The sequence below is a fragment of the Scyliorhinus canicula genome, chromosome 3 (genome assembly GCF_902713615.1).
Source record: "Scyliorhinus canicula chromosome 3, sScyCan1.1, whole genome shotgun sequence".
NCBI lineage: Eukaryota > Metazoa > Chordata > Chondrichthyes > Carcharhiniformes > Scyliorhinidae > Scyliorhinus > Scyliorhinus canicula.
In genome coordinates this window covers 48,241,392-48,258,999 of record NC_052148.1, presented here as the reverse complement: position 1 = coordinate 48,258,999, position 17,608 = coordinate 48,241,392, and positions in this window count along the sequence as shown.

Below are 17,608 nucleotides of genomic sequence, written 5' to 3'. Positions count from 1 at the left end.
ACCAGCCCCACTTCCCTCCACCTCCTGTATACACTATCCTCCCTCTCCCCCACCCCGGCTCAAACCCATGATTCTCGCACAGCGGCGTTAGCACCAACATCCCTTCCACCCTAAAATGCCTCCTCAGCTGATTCCATATCTTCACCGTGGACTGCACCACTGGGCTCTCTGAATACCTACTCTGAGCCATTGGCAATGCTGCCATCACCATAGCCTTCAAACTAGACCCCTTAAAAGATTTCCCCTCCATCCTAACCCACTCTACCCCTTCTCCTTCCCACCACTGCCGCACCTTGTCCACATTCGCCACCCAATAATAATGAAGCAAGTTTGGCAATACCAACCCCCCCTGCTGCCTCTGCCTCTGTAGCAGGGTCCTCCCCTCCCTCGGTACCTTTTCCGCCCATACAAAGTCAGAGATGATCGTGTCCACTTCCCGAAAAAAAGGCCTTTGGTATAAAGATCGGGAGAGCCTGAAAGATAAACAAGAACCTCGGCAGAATATTCATTTTCACCACTTGGACCCTCCCCACCAACGTTAAGTGCAGTGTATCCCACCTCTTAAGATCCTCCCTGGCCTCCTCCACCAGCTTCGTTAAGTTCCACTTATGGAGCCCCGTCCATTCCCTCACTACCTGAATCCCCAAGTATCTTAACCTATCCCCCGCTACCATAAATGGCATTCCCCCTAAATTAGCCCGCTGTGCCAGCTCATTCACCGGGAATACCTCGCTTCTCCTTACATTCAACTTGTATCCCGAGAACCCTCCAAACCTCCCTAACAGGCCCACAATCCTTCCCGTACTCTCCAATGGATCAGAAACATACAGTGAGGTCATCAGCATAGAGCGACACCCGATGCTCCCTCTGTCCCCTCATTATCCCCTGCCACTCTGCCAACCCCCTGAGAGCCATCGCCAATGGCTCTATGGCCAGCGCAAAAGGCAGCGGCGACAGCGGGCACACCTAACTCGTACCCCTCTGTAAGTCAAAGCTTCATGAGCTCATATCATTCGTCCTCACCCTTGCTCTTGGCGCCATATTTCATAGAATTTCATCGAATTTACGCTGCAGAAGGAGGCCATTCGGCCCATCGAGTCTGCACCGGGTCTTGGAAAGAGCACCCTACCCAAGCTCACACCTCCACCCTATCCCCATAACCCAGTAACCCCACCCAACACTAAGGGCAATTTTGGACACTGTGGGCAATTTAGCATGCCCAATCCACCTAACCCGCACATCTTTGGACTGTGGGAGGAAACCGGAGCACCTGGAGGAAACCCACGCACACACGGGGAGGATGTGCAGACTCCGCACAGACAGTGACCCAAGCCGGGAATCGAACCTGGGACACTGGAGCTGTGAAGCAATTGTGCTATCCACAATGCTACCGAGCTGCCCAATATACAGCAACTGCACCCATGCCACAAATCTCGGCCCAAAACTTCGAACAAGTACCGCCACTCCACCCGATCAAATGCTTTCTCGGCGTCCATGGACACCACCTCCTCTGGTACCAGAGCTCTCGATGGATTCATCACCACATTCAACAGCCATCTTATATTACTTGTGAGCTGCCTGCCCTTCACGAAGCCTGTTTGATCTTCTGCAACCACCCCCGGGACACAATCCTCCATCCTCCCCGCCAACAGCTTAGCCAATACTTTCACATCCGTGTTCAATAGTGATTTGGGTCTATACGATATGGGTCTATTCCACCGGATCTTTCCTTTTTTTTGGGATTAGTGTGATTACTGTCTGCTTCATCGTCTCCGGCAACTCCCCCTTCTCCAGTGCTTTATTAAACCCCCCCCAACAGATGTGGTGCCAGGTCCGCCGCAAATTCCTTATAAAATTCTGCCGGGTACCCATCCAGTCCAGGGGCCTTCCCCGACTTCATACCCCTGATACTATCTAGCCCCTCCCTAAGCCCCGGGAACTCCTCCAATGCCTGCCTCTTTGCTTCCTCCACCTGGGGAAACTCCAGCTCGTCCAGAAACCACCCCATGCCCCCCCCCCCCTCTCCTCCTGGGTCTGCCTCATGAAGTCCCTGGTAATACTCTCTAACTGTCTCATTTATCTTCCATGGCTCTGACACCACATCCCCAGCCCCAGTCCAAATCTTCAATATTTCCCTGGACGCAGCCTGCCTCCACAGCTGGTGCGCCAGCATGCGGCTTGCCTGCTCCCCATACTTGCATTGCACCCCTCTTGCCCTCTGCACTTGCCCTACTGCCCTCCCCATTTTCAGCCTGTCAATTTGCCCCTGCAACTTTTTCCTCCTCGCCAATCCCTCTACTGTGGGCACCCTCGAATATTCCCTGTCCACCTCCACTAACTTGCTCACTAGACTGTCATGTTCGGCCCTCCTTTCCTTATTCGCACGAACCGGAAATTAGAATTTCTCCCTGGAGCACTGCCTTCAGTGCGTCCCAAAAAATGCCCGCCGACACCTCCCATTCTGATTGAACTCCACGTAATCCCTAATCGCCAACCACACCGTATCACAAAAACCTCCATCCGCCAACAACCCCGAGTCAAACCACCACCCGGCCTCTGCTCTCGTCCCGTACTGAACCGAATATCCAGCCTGTGGGCCGCATGGTCCGAGATAACTATTCCCGCATACTCTGCCCCCTCCACCCCAACCAAAATCTCCCGACTCACTACAAAGCAATCAATCCTCGAATACACCTTATAGACGTGTGAAAAGAAGGAATAGAACATAGAACATAGAACAGTACAGCACAGAACAGGCCCTTCGGCCCTCGATGTTGTGCCGAGCAATGATCATGCTACTTAACCCACATAACCGGTATACCCGTAACCCAACAATCCCCCCATTAACCTTACACTACGGGCAATTTAGCATGGCCAATCCACCTAACCCACACATCTTTGGACTGTGGGAGGAAACGGAGCACCCGGAGGAAACCCACGCACACACGGGGAGGACGTGCAGACTCCGCACAGACAGTGACCCAGCCGGGAATCGAACCTGGGATCCTGGAGCTGTGAAGCATTGATGCTAACCACCATGCTACCATGCTACCAATACTCCCTTCCCCCTGGGTTCTGAAAGTGCCATGGATCCACCATACCCTTCCTCTCCATAAACGCCCCCCTTCGCACTCACGAATCCCATTTTTTTGCTTATTAAAATCGCCACACCCCTCGATTTCAAATCAAACCCCGAGTGAAAAATCTGCCCGACCCACCCCTTCCTTAACCTAACCTAGTCCTTCACACACAAGTGTGTCTCCTGCAAAAAGACATGCCCTGCTTTCAAGCTCCTGAGGTGCGTGAACACCTGCGACCTTTTAACCGGCCCATTCAGTCCCTGGACATTCCACGTTACCAACCTTCCCGGAGGCTTGCGCCTCCAATCCCCTCTACCGTCTGTCATCTTCCCCACTTAACTCCTGCCATTTAATTCCACTCTGTACCTAGCCCATCCCAGATAACCCCTTCCTTCGCCCTTGACTATGTTTTAAGAGATGACATCTGTAATGCTGGGTCCTCATGAGGGGGCCGGGATGGGTCATCCACTCAGTACTTCTGGGTGAAGATGTCTGCAAACGCTTCTACCTTCTCTTTTGCATGTGCTAAGGTCCATCACCTTTGAGGATCTGGATATTTGTGAAGATTCCTCCCTCATGCTGACCAAAATCTGTGCAGACAGCTACTGCTGCATTGTATCCTTGCATTTTTCTTCTTCTTTCTCCTCTTCCATTAATTAAGCTGGAAATGAATTCTAAAAATGTTTACAACGTCCTGTAAGCTTCAGAAAATGCCTTTTACAACCTCTTTGCGCTCACACAATGGGAGCTAGAATCTTAGGGGAGACAGTGGTGTAGTGGTCTTGCCTTCAAACACATAGACACAAGCATCTGGGCACCATGGCAAATGGTGAAATTGTAATTCAATAAAACTTTGGAATTATAAATCTAATGATGAGCAAAGGGCAATTATGAATGGGCAATAAATGCTGGCCCAGCCAGTCATGCCCATGTCCCATGAAGGAATTTTTAAAAAAAGGCCATTTGTCCTATTGTTCATTTCCCAGAGCTATCTAATTATTCCCACTCCCCTGCTGTTTTCCAGAACTTTGCAAACTTACACTTTTCAAATATATATCCGATTCTCTTTCAGAGGTTACCACTGAGCTGCTGCGTAAAAAAACTTTATAACACTTCTGTGAACAGCAACTCATTCCTTTAAATACTTTGGCACTCTATTTATTGAATTGGTGGAGGCCCAAGTTATGTGGTTGTGATTGGAACAAATGAATTACATCACTGCCTAAACACTCCCTGTCCATTCCAGCAACAGATTACAAGGAAAAAGGTCCCCAAGAGGCCTACTGATGGACACTTGAGATGAAGGAGGGGATACGAGGAGGCACGGTCAAATGTTTGTGAAAGAAAGCTCTAAAGAAAAGAGGGAGCATAGGGAGAGAGCAATACACTAGTCCTCACAGGGCAGAGCAACGGATCGTGTAATCAAAAATCTACATTGTTAAAACATCAATGTTCATTACACTCTTGAAAATGCAATAAGAATTGACTGGGGAAGAAAGAAGAGCTTCAAAGGTTATAAGGTTAAGGATGGCTGCGCGTGATTAAATGGTCCATGGTAGAATCTGGTCCAGTCCATTCCATAGAATCTAGTCCATGATAGAAAGGGGCTGGTTTAGCACAGGGCTAAATCGCTGGCTTTGAAAGCAGACCCAGGCAGGCCAGCAACACGGTTCAATTCCTGTACCAAACAGGTGCCGGAATGTGGTGACTAGGGGCTTTTCACAGCAACTTCATCTGAAGCCTACTTGTGACAAATAAGCGATTTTCATTTCATTTTCATTTCATCTGGCTCCGGCATTGCTAAGGTAATGAATCAGCTGTGGGATTTAACACATCAACTGGTCAACTCAGAACTGCCAGTTTTTGATGCCCTTCAACCCTTTCAGTCAGATGAAAATCGGATAGCAAAACAATCTGCTCAACCAGATTATCCCCACAGTTAGATACATGTTCTTCCTTATGCATCTTCATTGGATTAGCATCAATAATGCACTGCACTGGCGTAATGTCAAACTCACGACAGCGGAATTTTCTGCTCCCTGTCGAAGTCAATGGTCTTTTGAAAGGCACGTCTGCATTTTATTGCCGCACCCTGCCGCAACAGGGCTGTAACATTCCACCCCTTACTGGGGCCTGGTCTCCAGCAGCCCTCGGAGTGTCAAAGACCTTGGCTGTCACTTGCTCTGCGAGCTATGAACCCACATGTATGAGCAGTAATACGCTCACCAGATTGTGACTCCGAGCCTGCTCTAGAACGTACATCCACTGAATATACACTGGTGGAATATGCAAGTGAATGGTACGAAAGCACACACTCTTGGGTGGCACAGTGGTTAGCACTGTTGCTTCACAGTGGCAGGGTCCCAGGTTTGATTCCCGGCTTGGTCACTGCCTGTGCGAGTTTGCATGTTCTCCCCTTGTCTACGTGGGTTCCTCCAGGTGCTCCGGTTTCCTCCCACAAGTCCCGAAAGACGTGCTGTTAGGTGAATTGTACATTCTGAATTTTCCCTCTATGTACCCAAACAGGCACCGGAATGTGGTGACAAGGGGCTTTTCACAGTAACTTCATTCCTCTCATGCAGTATAAATTGTTGTTCCCTTTAGAATTGTTAATCTTGCGAATCTGCCCTGTTCAGTGTAAGGTGAAAAGATTTGACAGCAAGCCTCTTTTCGAAGCAATATTAAAGCTAAACAGTTGGAGATGGTAGCAACAGGGATGGATATGCCAGAGGGCCCAAAGTTGTGGGAAGTCAATCAATTGAATCAACTAAGGGGCTGGGACAAAGGAAACAAAGTTCAATTACTGACAGATTGTCAATTGTTAATATTGGCACATCAGCAACCAATCACCTCGATCTTTTTGAACTGTCCATTGAGAGAGAGCAGATCCAGCAACAGTGAAGGAGAGTCTGCAGGGAACACATGAAGGGGAGTTGAAATTGGCCGAAGAGGCTGGAGCCATGACTATACATCTGCCAGTTATTTTACAGAAATGCAACTGCACGTGCCGTTAATAATTCATGAAGGAACATCATAATGCCTCGGATGAAGCAGCCCAAAATGATGTATGTGTAATGTATAGATCATGGCTACTTGGCAAAGATTGCGAGGGGAGAGGCCCGCTAATTGTTAATAAATGAAGCCTTCGTCTCTCCGGACTGCTGGTCAGTTCTGAGGGCTGACAGAGGTTCACCTTGTTGGGCCTAATTATACTCTCTTTTACCTGAAGCTCTTCTGTTTGGTTGTGTTTGTCCCTGTGTTATCAGAGCAGGAAGGTTGATCTCCAATTTACCGAGTTGGAAATATTGGGGTAATTAAGAACCAAATGAATGTGCAGTGTCATCAGGCTCCAAATGACATCTGCCTATAGAAAAGGAGTTAGTAGGGACTAAACTGAAGGGTTGTTCCACCCATGGAGTCATGGTGGTGTGTCCCTACTGAGTGGAATCTTAGCCATAGGTAATGCTGCTGTGAAGCACCTTGGGACATTTCATCACGTTAAAAACATTATGTACATATAAGTTTGTTTGTTATTGTTCATTTATTTGTTATCAGAAGGAGACCATTCGGTCCATCGTGTCTGCACCAGCTCCCAAAAGAGCATTCTAGCTGGTCCCATTCCCCAGCCCTATCTCTGTTGCACTCTAAATTCATCACTTTCAGATATGTATCCAGCTAGGGCAGCACGGTGGCCTAGTGGTTAGCACAACCGCCTCACGGCGCTGAGGTCCCAGGTTCGATCCCGGCTCTGGGTCACTGTCCGTGTGGAGTTTGCACATTCTCCCCGTGTCTGCGTGGGTTTCACCCCCACAACCCAAAAATGTGCAGAGTAGGTGGATTGGCCACGCTAAATTGCCCCTTAATTGGAAAAAATAATTGGGTAATCTAAATTTTAAAAAAAAGATATGTATCCAGCTCTCTTTTGAAACCTCCTATGGGTTCCACCTCCACCACTCTCAGACAGCGCATTCCAAACCCCAACAACTCTGAGTAAAGCAGTTTCTCCTCATATCACTCCTTGTTCATTTGCTGACAATCTTGAAATTGTGACCCCTAGTCACTGACATGCCAACTAGTGGAAAGAATATCATCTTTACTCAGACAAAATTGTCTAGAATTTTGAACACCTCAATAAGGTAACCTCTTAATCTTCTCTGCTCCAGAGAGAACAAGATCAATTTCTCCAATCTTTCCTTATATCTAAAATTCTTAATTCCTGCCATCATTCTAGTAAATCCCCTCTGCACATAGTGCCCATAGTGGGGAGGCGGTGGTCTGGTAATATTGTCTCTGGACTAGTAATCAAGAGAACCATGGTAATGATCTGGGGACCCGGTTCAAATCCCACCAGGGCAGATGGTGGAATTTGAATTCAATAAAATATCTGGAAATAAAAGTCTAATGATGACCATAAAACCATTGTCGATTGTCATAAAAACCCATCTGGTTCACTAATATCCTTTAGGGAAGGAAATCTGCCATCATTTACTACTCTCACCACCTTCAAAGTCACCTGTCTTACCCTATATGCCACCAGACCACCAGCATAGTTGCACGATGATGCATTCAATTGCTCACAGCAGGGCCACAGTCACTGCTGCCTCTAAAGTTGTTTCTCCAGGAGCGTTTTGCATACAATCCAAGATTTTCTGGTTTATATTAGAAATGACTGGAATTGCCAAAACAAATGGCAGACTTTTGTTTTTCAGTAGCTTGCAAGGAGGTATGTCTCTCAGTCAATTTATTTACTTAATACACAAGTTATTCCGTGCAATTACTGACAATGTCATACAGATGGATCAAGGGTGCATAGCTTCAGGACTTAAAAAAAACAGTTGTATTCAGAGGAAGTCATTGGGTTCATTGAAGCTCAGTTTGGCAACTGTGTTCTGAGGGAGGCTTTATTGAATAGTTTGGATTTATTGCTGACTTAGTTGAGCAAACATTTACACAGCTTTTTCCCAGACTTATAATACCCTTATTTCTAAATCATAAAGATATCAAGTTACAATGACTGGACTGCATGCTCGCAGAACTTGTTGTATTTTTTCATTTTTCCAGATTCCAGTATCACCCGCTCTTGAATTGTCCGGCCTTTCACACAACCAGCCTCGGCATGTCTTCAATTGACTAGCTAGTGGGATGTCCTCACGAGGTTCCACTCTTACCTACCCAAACATAACCAGAACAACTCCAGAAATGGCGCGTCTTCCTACCTTCACATCATTATCTCTTGAGTTTCTTCCAAACCTGTGACATCTACCACCTAGAAAGACAGGGAAGCAGATGCATGGGAACACCACAACCTGCACGTACCCCTCCTCGTCACTCACCATCCTGATTTGGAAATATAATCGCCATTCCTTCACTGGAACTCCCTCCCTAACAGCACTGTGGGGGTACCTACATCACATGGACTGCAGTAGTTCAAGAAGGTGACTCACCACCACACACGCTCAAGGCAGCCAATGATGGGAGAGAAACAAGAGTCCCTATGACTCTTTTTTTTAAATGCCAGCAGGGCACTTAGAAAAATTCAAGGTAATCAGGCAGAGTCAACATAGTTTTGTGAAAAGGAAATCATGTTTAAACAATTTATTGGAGTTCTCTGAAGAAGTGACAGACGCTATGGATAATGGGGAACCAATGGATGTACTGTACTTAAATTTCCAGAATGCATTTGATAAGGTGTTTCATCAAAGGGTATTACAAAAAATAAAAGCTCATGGTGTAGGGGGTAACATATTGGTAAAGATAGAACATTGGCAAGCTAACAGGAAACTGATGATTTCCATAAATAGGCATTTTTCTGGTTGACCGGGTGTAACAACTAATGTGCTACAGGGATCAGTGCTGTGGCCTCAACCATTTACAATTTATATGAGTGACTTGGATCAAGGGACTGAAGTTATGGTTGATAAATTTGCTGATGACATAAATATAGGTAAGAAAGTAAGTTTTGATGAGGACATAAGGAGACTACTAAAATATATAGACAGGCTAAGTAAGAGGACAAAGATCTGGCAAATGGATATAATGTGGGAAGTTGTGAAATTGTCCATTTTGGCAGAAAGAATAAAAAAGCATATTATTCAAATGGTGAGAGATTGCGGAGTTCTGAGGGATCTGGTTGTCTTAGAGCATGAATTGAAAAAGGCTAATATGCAGGTACAGAAGTAATTAGGAAAATTAATAGAATGATTTTGTCCATTACTCGGGGAATTGAATACAAGAGTAGGCAGTTTATGCTTCAGTAATACAGAGCAACGGCGGGACCATATCTGGGGTACCATGTACAGTACCGGTCTCCTTATCTAAGGAGAGATGTAAATGCAATGGAAGCCTTACAGAGAAGGTTTACCAGAATAATACTTGGAATGTGTGGTTTGTCTTATGAGGAAAGGGTGGACAGGCTTTTATAATAATAATCTTTATTAGTATCACATTTAGTGTCACAAGTAGGCTTAAATTAACACTGCAATGAAGTTACTGTGAAAATCCCTTCGTCGTCACACTCTGGCGTCTGTTCGGGTACATAGATGGAGAATTCAGAATGTCCAATTCACCTAACAAGCACGTTTTTCGGGATTTGTGGGAGGAAACCGGAGCACCTGGAGGAAATCCGCGCAGACACTGGGAGAACATGCAAACTCCACACAGACAGTGACCCAATCCGGGAATCGAACCCGGGTCCCTAGTACTATGAAGCAACAGTGCTAACCAGTGTGCTGCCATCCTAACCACTGTGCTACCGTGCCTCCATGTACTGGTTTGAGTGTGGGACACATATCTACCAATTTGAGGATCTATTTGAGTATCTCGCGTGCTCCTGGCAGCCGGCAGCATTATGTTGTATCCATGTTTGCAGCTGGACATCAACCATATAGTAGTTCCCATTTGTCCACCTGCATAATGCAGAGCTATGGACCCAACTGCCACTCAGTGACTTATGAAATGCCTACAGGGCAACGACTATGTGAGATTAGAGGTGCCTGTCAAAGCCTCAGATGCCGGACTGTTACATGAGAGGATTCTGTTCTAGACTTGAAGGGACAGCTAGGGTTACTTTTCCAAATCACTGAGCCAGCTCTCCGATGGGCAATCCACGTGGTTATCTGATTGGGAGAAGACCACCAGTGTGCCTGTTTTTTTTTAATAAACAATTTTATTGAGGTAGTTTTTGGCTTTATAAACAGTTACAGACATCATCAGAAAGGAAGTAAAAAAGGCAAAAATGTGCAAACATCCACGTACTTTCAATACTTCCATCGTAACATATTGCACAAGCCCGCTCCCCTCCCACCGGTACTACCCGCCATATTTTCCCTCCTACTCTACTCTACCACCCCCCCCCCCCTCCCCCCACCCCCCTGCTGACGCTCACTCTCCCGCAAAGAAGTCAATAAATGGTTGCCACCTCCGGGTGAACCCCTGCACAGATCCCCTTAAGGCGAACTTAATTTTTTCCATCCCCAGGAAACTCGACATGTCCGCAAGCCACCACTCAGTCTTCGGGGGCTTTGAGTCCCTCCACGCCAATAATATTCGTCGCCGGGCTATCAGGGAAGCAAAGGCCAACACATCGGCCTCTTTCTCCCCCTGGACGCCCGGGTCTTCCGAAACCCCAAAAATTGCCACCCCTGGACTCATCACCACCCTTGTTTTTAGCACCTGGGACATGACCCCCGCAAATCCCTCCCAGCACTCCCTCAGCTCAGGGCATGCCCAAAACATGTGAACATGGTTCGCTGGTCCTCCCGCGCACCTAGCGTATTTGTCCTCTATCCCGAAAAATGTGCTCATCCGAGCCACCGTCATATGGGCCCGGTCAACGACCTTAAATTGGATCAGCCCGAGCCTAGCACATGTCGCGGTCGAGTTTACCCTACTCAGGGCCTCTGCCCACAGCCCATCCTCCATTTCCCCGCCTAGCTCCTCCTCCCATTTAAGTTTCAGTTCCTCTGTCTGGGACCCTTCCTCCCTCATGAGCACCTTATATATACCCGAGACTCTGCCCTCCCCTTCTTCCCTCCTAGAGACTATTCTGTCGAGGATCCCCATTGGCGAGAGGCGCGGGAAAGATGGGACCTGTCTACGAACAAAGTCCCGCAACTGTAGTTATCTAAAATCATTTCCCCTTACCAACCCAAATTTCTCCTCCAAGCTCCTCAAACTCGCGAAGCTCCCTTCCAGGAACATATCACCCACCCTTCCCGCCCCTGCTCGCCGCCATACTCGGAACCCCCCATCCATACTGCCGGGGGCAAACCGATGGTTGTCGCAGATTGGCGCCCAGACAGACGCCCCCATCTCCCCCACATGCCTCCTCCACTGGCCCCATATCCGCAGGGTCGCCACCACTACCGGGCTGGTGGTGTACTTGTGTGTGCCTGTTTTTTGTGTGACGTCTGAGATTGTTGGAATTAAAATGTGGAGACCGCATTTAGAATCAGAACAAAAGCTCCTGCATCTGATGTGTGCTTCTTATTAGCAAAGAATTAACTCGGGAATGCCAAAATGCAATGTCTGCCTTTTCAGGTCTCGAGTTGCAAATGTGAGGCTGCACAAGGATTCAGGATAGTCCAGGCGAAGGCACGGTCATGAGTGATTGTCAGTGATTAGACGATGCTGCTGTTGAAACTCTTACAGTGAACTGTCATGTGAGAGTACCATTAAGAAATGGGTGTTTATAAATGGGTGTGTATATAAATATCTGTAGTGAGAGTACCTTTAAGAAATTAGTGTTTATTACTGCAGTGATCTCAGAGAGTGGGTGGAGCTGGGCTGTCTGTCAGCTTTTTACTTTCGTTTCAGGCTGTTTGCTGCCGGGTGTGTTTTAGTTTCGTTTTCAGAGCTGGATAGCTGCAGTCACAGCCAGAAGGTGTATGACTCTCTCTCTGTAATCTAAAAACTGTAAATCGATCCTTTGGTGAATTAAAACTAATAACTGCTCTCAGTTACTTTAACCTGATGTGCTTCTGTTAAAGGTTTTGGTTTTTAAGTCTTATGAATATTAAAGGAAAGCTTAAAGGATTACTTAGTGTTGTAGTCTTCGGGGGTTGTATTGAATTAATGGTTGCTAAGATGTTCACTGTATGTTTTAAAAAGGTTAACTTGAGTTCATAGAACAAACATTGTTTTGCTTTAAAAAATACTTTTCCATTTCTGCTGTACCTACCTGTAGAGTGGGTCGTGTGCTCCCATACCACAATCTATTAAAAGTTGGTGGGTCAGGGGAACTCCATGATACACTTTGGGGTTCTCTACATCCTGGCCCATAACAGAACACAAAACAACTTGGCTCACATCCCACACTGGGAGTGACAGACACTTGGTCCTAAACACAATCTCAGCTGTGGCCTCAGTATTGGTGACGAGGACTGAGCACTAAACTTGCATGAAGGATTGGCTGTGCAGAGATACCGCAGTCCGGATTCAGATTAGAACTCTCACAGAGTGCTGATTGTCCTCCCCTGAGGTGCTAGCAACACTCCAGCCATACTGACATGAGAGCCCTGAGGTTGGTAGTGTTGCTCCGCCTCTCGAAGGCTGCCATAGGCAGTGAAATGATGCCATGCCGCTTGTAGACACAGCACAAAGTCGAGTCTATTCACAGTGCATGTTGGTGGAATTATGATCTCACAACAGAATGGTCACATGCTCCAGAGGATGCCTAGCCTTCCAAGGCTGAACCACGTTACACGAGGTTGTGACTGCTAATTCTGAGAATATATGTCCGTCATTGAGAAGCTGAGGATAGCAACCAAGATGTTAAAGCCGAGACAGTAAGGAGGGCACAGGGGAAAGAGGCTTATCCTAGCTAGTTGTTATCACCATCCTGGAACCTAGTGGCTATAAGCATCTCAAGGGCACATCTGCCAGTCTGGCCTGTGTTGTGACCTCCTCTTCTGGAGCCCCCAGCCTCCTTGCCCTCATTGAACTCTGCCACCTCAACATCCTCATTAAAGGAGGAGAGATGCAGCTTGCCCTTGAGAAAATGGCGATGTTGAGCTGCCTTCTTGAACTACTGCAGCCCATGTGGTGTAGCTACACCCTCATTGCTATGAAGGAGGGTGTTCCAGGTATTTGACCCACCAACAGTGAAGGTATGGTGATATATTTCCAAGTTAGGATGGTGAGTGACTTGGAGGGAATGTCCTGATGCTGGTGTTCCCATGCATCTGCTGCCTTTACTTCTATGGGTTTGGAAAGTGCTGTCAAAGGAGTTCTGGGGTGAGTTCTGCAGTGCACCAATGACAGTTGATCAGTAAGTTGTTGATAATATGAAATTGGTGGGGTGGTAAATAGTGAGGAGGATAGCTTTAGATTACAGGAGGATATAGACGACCTGGTTTAGATGTGCTGATCAGTGGCAATGGAATTCAATCCGGATAAGTGTGAGGTGATGCACTTGGGCAGGACAAACAAGGCAAGGAATACATGATAAATTGGCAGGACCCTGGGAAGCACTGAGGATCAGAGGACCTTGTGTGGCATGTACGTCCGTCCCTAAGGCAGCAGGGCAGGTGGATAAAGTGTTTAAGGAGGTCAGATGCCGCTTTACCTACCTTATTAGCCGAAGCGCCGAGTTCAGAGCAGGGCGAATTATGTTGGAACTGCATAAAACCTTGGTTAGACCACAGCTAGAGTGTTGCATGCAGTTCTGAAATCCACATTAGAGGAAGGATGTGATAGTACTGGATAAGGTGTAGAGGCGATGTACCAGGATGTTGCCAGGGCTGGAGAGTGAAGAGAGATTGGATAGACTGGGGTTGTTTCCATTGGAGCAGAGGAGACTAGGAGGAGACTGATTGAGATGTATACAATTATGAGGAGCATAGATAGAGTAGACAGGAATAAACATTTCCTTTTGGTGGAGGGCTCAATGACCAAGGGGCAGGAGATGTGAGGGTTGAATCTTTTCATCCAGAAGGTGCTGGTAGTCTGGAGCTCACTGCCTGAGTGAACATAGAACATACAATGCAGAAGGAGGCCATTCGGCCCATCAATTCTGCACCGACCCACTTAAGCCCTCACTTCCACCCTCACCCCTCCTAACATTTGTTTCGACAGTAAGGGCAATTTAGCATTGCCAATCCACCTATCCTGCACGTCTGTGGACTGTGGGAGGAAACCGGAGTTAAGTATACCAGAGAAAACCCACGCAGACACGGGGAGAACATGCAGACTTTGCACAGACAGTGACCCAGCGGGGACTCGAACCGGGGACCCTGCCGCTGTGAAGCCACAGTGCTAGCGCTATGCTACCGTGCTGAGCGGTGGAGGCAGAGATTCCCATAACATTTGAGAAGTATTTAGATGGCACTTGCGATGCCAAGGCATACAAGGCCTGGAAAATGGGATTAGAATAGTTATGTGGTTATTTTGACCGGCACAGATATGGTGAGCCAATGGGCCTTTCCTGTGCTGTAGACCTCTATGACTCTAAGCAGCCCGCTTGATTGACATCCCTATGTTGCTCGTTCTGGGTGAGTGTGCTTTACACTCAATTTGGCTCTGTTTCGTTCCTTAGCTCTAGAGTCGCAAGGTATCGTTAAGATACCGCCACAAGTTTCAAGTTCAAGTTCAGACCAACAACTCCATACACCAGTAGTAAGTTCAAACAAGACACTTTTATTATAATACAGTTATCTACTAATTATGCATATAAAACTACAAGACTAGGCTAATCCTACCACTAACAGGCCAAATACTTATCTGGATAAGGGAACTGCCGGTTCAGGGAACAAACGCTTCTAGCTTTGTCCTGGATCCGCAGGCTTCCAGTCGGTGTGGGACTAAAGGGGTCAGGAGTGTCTACTCTCGTAGCGTGCGTTGTATACACTTATTTGATGGCGGCTGCTGACCAGGCCCCTCCTTCTCAAGGTCTTCTGTTGCAGACCGGTGGTTCTCCTGGGAAGGGGCTGCTGGTCAAGGAGAGGCTGGCTAAGAGAGCTGGTCAAGAGAGCGAGCTGGGGTCCGGGTTCTCTGTCTTATACCTCTCCAGGGATTCGCGCCCACCTGGGCGGACTTCTATACACTCTCAATCGATTGGGTCCTTCCAATCGTTGATTTGAATTTCCCCAATAACGAGGCAGTCCCTCGATCCACTTGGGCGGTTCTTGGACTTAATTGGTTTGGACTTCTCTTGGCGCCGAGAGTCTTGGCCTTCTATTCATGTAGTGATTTGAGTTAACTTGTTTCCATTGTACCTGTGAATCGGCCGGCTATCGCCTCATTAGTATGCTAACTTGTTTTTTTCACAGTGCTGTCTGGTTTCTGCAGCAGTCAGAATACACAACGCTTTTGCAAGCTGCTTGCTTGTGCAACATGTCCCATTTCCCTGCAGTCTTTGTAATCTTCCATTTTGTGTTGGGCAGTGGCCACCCCAGGTGGCTACACCTTCCACAACATTCACTCCCTCCGCCACCACACACAGAGGCAGCAGTGGTGTACCATTGAGGATTATGTACAACTTGCAGTGCATCTTGTAGATCAGGGGTGGGCAAACTACGTACTGGTATAGGGTGATACGTTGACTTGAGTAGGGTGATCATTGCTCGGCACACGTCGAGGGCCGAAGGGCCTGTTCTGTGCTGTACTGTTCTATGTTCTATATGAGGCGCCCAGAATCATAACCGGGTGAAGTATTATTTTACTTAATATACTATGCGGCCCTTTGTAGAATTGTGAATTTCTGAATGTGGCCCTTGCACGAAAAGTTTGCCCACCCCTGTTGTAGATGAATCATAGTGGCTGCTGCCGTGGCTCTTAAATCCAATGTGTGCAGGTCTGCAGTGGCACCCTGCATCTGTGGGGAGCCCAATATCATTTCAAAGCCCACTGTTCTGGCAGTCTGGCCGACTTCATCCAGGGAGAATGGGACATGATTTTGTTTTGTGCTAAGCGGGGCATTGGTTACCTCTCAGCTGCATTTATAAGCAGATGCTTGGGAAATGCCGCAGAAGTTCCCAGTGGAGTCCTGGAAATAGCCATTTGCCAAAACGTTGAGTGTGGCATCACCACTGGCAATGGATGTCTTCCCAGTTGCAGGAGAGTCAGCTTCCTCCAGAGAATGTCGCAGATGTGATCCATTATATGTCTTGACAAGCCAAGGCGTCTACTGCACTGCCTCTCACATCTGTAGGTATGGGAGGTGTTTCTAGTAACCCTAGGTCATGTGAAATGTCTCCATGGAAAGGGATCTCACTGTCTCAGCCTCTTTTATTGGACCTCACTGGCTCATTTCGTCAGGGCGAGGCTCTTCCCCTTGACCTGACTGATAGTGACAGGCCCTTCTCCTCAATTGCCTGCGTGCCAGGTAAAAGAATACATTGCCTGCTGCACTCATTCTCCACTCCTGCTCATCTCTATGGAAACATTGACTCGATACATTTTGGACATAACCCTAAATGATGACCTTCCAGCTGCAAGCTAGGGAGACATTGTGAAGCCCTCGGACAGCCCTCATTCCACCCCCAGATCATCGTTTGCAGCTGTAGCACAGCCTTAAACATTAATGGAAAACCCCCCCCCCCCCGACATGGCATGACATTGTTTTCAGAAAGGAGGTTGGATGGGACGAGTAGTGCTGTTTGTCAGGGCTCTGGATGAGATTAGAGCCCAACCTTGCACGAATGTAAAGCCTCCGGGAGGAGTGCGAAGCCTGACCTGTCAGCTCCGAGATGTGGAGGTCCTTGAGGCACATACACTTTGGCCATTGCCTCTTTACAGCTGGATCCTTCTGAATATTGCACTTTCCTAAATGAGGGTCAAATGGTCATTGGAACACCATCAAAATCTGACCCCAGGGTGGAATGGAGTCTCCCAAGAATGTGCTCAAATGCTCCAACTGGCATTGGAGTTTACCGAACATGCCTCAGCTGTTGCAGTGCTCTCCATTTGGGAAAGCCCAAATTAGGAGCGGGACCCTTCACTCGGTCCAACAGTGTAGAATTTCCACTCTTCCCATAAGCCCTTGGACCCCTTCACTCGGTCCAACAGTGTAGAATTCCACTCTTCCCATAAGCCCTTGGACCCCTCCCCTGGTGATTTTTTTCATAGCTTCTTTTCGTACTGTGTCAAAAGAACAAAGAACGAAGAAAAGTATAGCACAGGAACAGGCCCTTCGCCGCCCCCCCCCCCCCCCCCCCCCCCCCCCCCCCCCCCCCCCCCAAGAGTGTGCTGACCATGCTACCCGTCTAACCGAAAACCGTCTAACCTAAAACCTAGAGGTTTACTAGGATGTTCCCTGGTGTGGAGGGCATTAGCTATGAGGAGAGGTTAAATAAATTTGGTCTGTTCTCACTGGAACAACAGAGGTTGAGAGGCAACCTGATAGAGGTCTACAAGATTGAGTGGCATGGACAGAGTGGATAGTCAAATGCTCTTTCTGTAGTGATCTTTATTCAGACTTAGAGAGTAACACTTTCCTAAGGTAAGAAAGTCAAGTACTAGGGGACATAGGTTTAAAGTGCGTGGGGAAAAGTTTAGAACAAATGTGCGAGGCAAGCTTTTTACACAGAGGG